Consider the following 2,799-nt stretch of genomic DNA (forward strand, 5'->3'; position numbering starts at 1 on the left):
TTTAGTAAATGTTTTTAGAAAAGAGAAGCTGGTATATATCACGTTTCCATTCAGACTCTTTGCTGTGGCACTTAAATTGTAGTTCAGGTGCTTCTCACTCCTCTTGATCATGTGTGAGGAGCTTCCTTGATTGCAGTCCACCTGTTGTTATTCAGCTGATTGTTTAGAACAAAAAACAAGCCGTGCGGTTGAAGGACCCTTCTTCATTCAAATTTAGGGGTGTAAATCTGCTGGGTTCCTAAGAGAACAGTGGACCTCGATCATTCTTAAATACAAGACATTTGAACAACCAGGACTCTTCCTGGAGCTCAGCTTACAGCCAAACTGAGCTCTCACTGAGGCTGACCTCCACAGATCCTGTGTGGAAATTAGAAAAACTTCCAGAAAGACAAACATTACTGCAACACACCAGTTTGGGCTTTACGGCTGAGTGGTCAGACCAAAGCTGTTCTTTAATTAAAGACACATAAAAGCACTTTAAGGACTGTGAGAAACAATATTCTGATTAAACAAGAATTTACCAGTTTGACCTTAATTCTAAGTGTCATGTCTGGAGGAAACCAGGCCGCTCATCACCATCCTAAAGGTGAAGCGTGCATGTGAAAGCATCGCGCTGTAGCTGCTTCTCTGGGCGTCATGCATTATATAAGTATTATAAAACTTTCTTTTTTATTACAACTTTGATGCTTCAGGGCTGTTCTTATTGCCGGGGCTATTCTTATTTTATATGGCCGTTATACTGCCATGGTATGATTAAACAAATAAAGAACCAAATGAAAGCAGAACATTACAAAAGATGTATGACTTCCTGCAGGTGGTAAAGAGAGCGTCTTATCTAGTCAATAAATGTTTAATATTTAACAATAATATGTAACAAAGATAATGTAAGGTCAAAATTCCACTTAGTAGCTCAAGTTCAACCTAATTGTATTAAGTTTTGTTTTGTTTGTGTTTGTTTGTTTTGGGACAATATGACTATTGGTGCTTTCACAAAATATTTACCCAATGAGATTTTCAATAAGTAATCATCAGTGACGTGACTTTGATGACTAAGTGATTTAAAGTTTGTCAGAAAATAGCTTAAACAGTCTGCTAAGTTTAGAAAATTACAGCGTTGTAATTTAATGCAGCCTTTAAAAACAGGGAAAAAAACAACATTTATGCTATTATGATATCCAAAATCTTAGACCTTATCTATCAAAACATTGATATATCATTGATATATTGCTCAGCTGTACTTTTTGGATGATTCTTATAAAATTTTATCTTTTTCTTTAAAATTTGTCACATAAATAATGATTTTACAGGCAATCATCATCACACTTTAGAATCCAAAGACAATTTCACAGCCTCGTATTTAAACGTTTTATTATAAACATTTCAATTTCTGCCACCAGGTGGGAGTGAGATCATCAGTTGAACATGATTAGATAGCAGCACTGGTATTTAACCCTACAGTACATAGCACTTGTGCCACAACTTAACTCTTTAACACCTGATAAAAAAGCTACCCCATCAAAATCAGAACCTTTGACAAAATACAAAGGTGCATTGTCATACTGTAAAAATGCATCAGTGGGATTTATATAAAAAATATTTCACATAAAGTCAAACTGGCCCACAGGTGCAAAAATAACAGACCAAATAATAGCACATTATTTAATTTACAAAGACTTTACAGGAAAATGAACTCTGGAAAAATATATTTTACAGCTGGTGATTGTTGTGTCTCGCATCATCTGATATTTGGTGCACGCATCTTCACCAACAGGCTCCACACGGTGTCTCTGGATTAGAGCTGCACTCCTCAAGCTGCTCTCTGCAGACAAAGACACAAATACCATGCAATCAGCGCACTGAGAGGAAACATACATGTGATAACCCAAACATCATGTACTTACTCAGCCACTTCCTTGCAGTCATATTTAATTCCATCATCCAGCTCTCTTTGTAAATCCTTTAAAGATGCATTTGTGCAGTTTGTCCTGAAGAGGATGCAAAAAAACATGCCTTTCACTGCACAAAACATTCAGACATTAACAATTAAGCAGAAAATGGACATTGATGTTGCAGGAGTCTTGTGTATGAGGAAAAAAGCTTACACATTGTTCTTCTGTGTGACCAAAACAACATTCAGGCTTTTCACTTTGGCGGGGTCGAAACTCTTCACCTCGATGCTCGCAAAAATACTGACAACACAAATAAAAAAAGGACAATTTATTCATCAAAAAAGATAATATACAGGATGTGATATAACTTAAAATAAAGGAACAGGATTTAGATGCATTTCTTGTACATAATTTTCAACAGTGTAATTTTTTTTGTATTACTAAAAAAAGCTTTATAACTACACTTTCAGTGTCCCCTTGTTTGTATACTGCACAGCACAACACTTAAATAACTCAAGTGTTAATTAAAGGATGTGTGATAATCTCTGGGAATTATTCTCTTGCTGCACAACATCTTTTTTTACAATCATGTAATTTTAATTTAAACTGGTCAGAGAACTATATCCTGAAGAAATCTGCACACACGAATCACTCAGAGCAGAAGTATGATGATTTGAGGCTGATGTGATTGTTGTTTATACCATATATATCTAATCCACAGTGATATATGGATGCTGGTTTTGCTGTTGGTTAGATTGTAATCTGAAACATTAGCCAACCAAACCAAACACAAGCCTACAATGTTAAAAAGTTTTTCTTTTTTTTTCTAACAAGCGTCAGTGCTAGAACTGCAAGTGGTTTAATTAACATTTTCACAGTCCACCTAGACCAAATATGGTAATTACTGTAG

At 35.4% G+C, this 2,799-nt stretch overlaps 1 long non-coding RNA gene across 1 annotated transcript; it reads right to left on the reverse strand.

The window, feature by feature from the left end:
- Nucleotides 1–1,351: 1,351 nt before the first annotated feature.
- On the reverse strand, nucleotides 1,352–2,244 carry LOC121964520. Its single transcript, XR_006107369.1, has 3 exons — nucleotides 2,103–2,244; nucleotides 1,902–1,985; nucleotides 1,352–1,819 (listed from the first exon to the last, which is right to left on the reverse strand). It is a non-coding gene; the product is annotated as an uncharacterized LOC121964520 (long non-coding RNA).
- Between the last annotated feature and the right edge of the window lie 555 nt (nucleotides 2,245–2,799).

Source organism: Plectropomus leopardus, unplaced genomic scaffold (assembly GCF_008729295.1).
Source record: "Plectropomus leopardus isolate mb unplaced genomic scaffold, YSFRI_Pleo_2.0 unplaced_scaffold15840, whole genome shotgun sequence".
In the NCBI taxonomy this organism is placed as follows: domain Eukaryota; kingdom Metazoa; phylum Chordata; class Actinopteri; order Perciformes; family Serranidae; genus Plectropomus; species Plectropomus leopardus.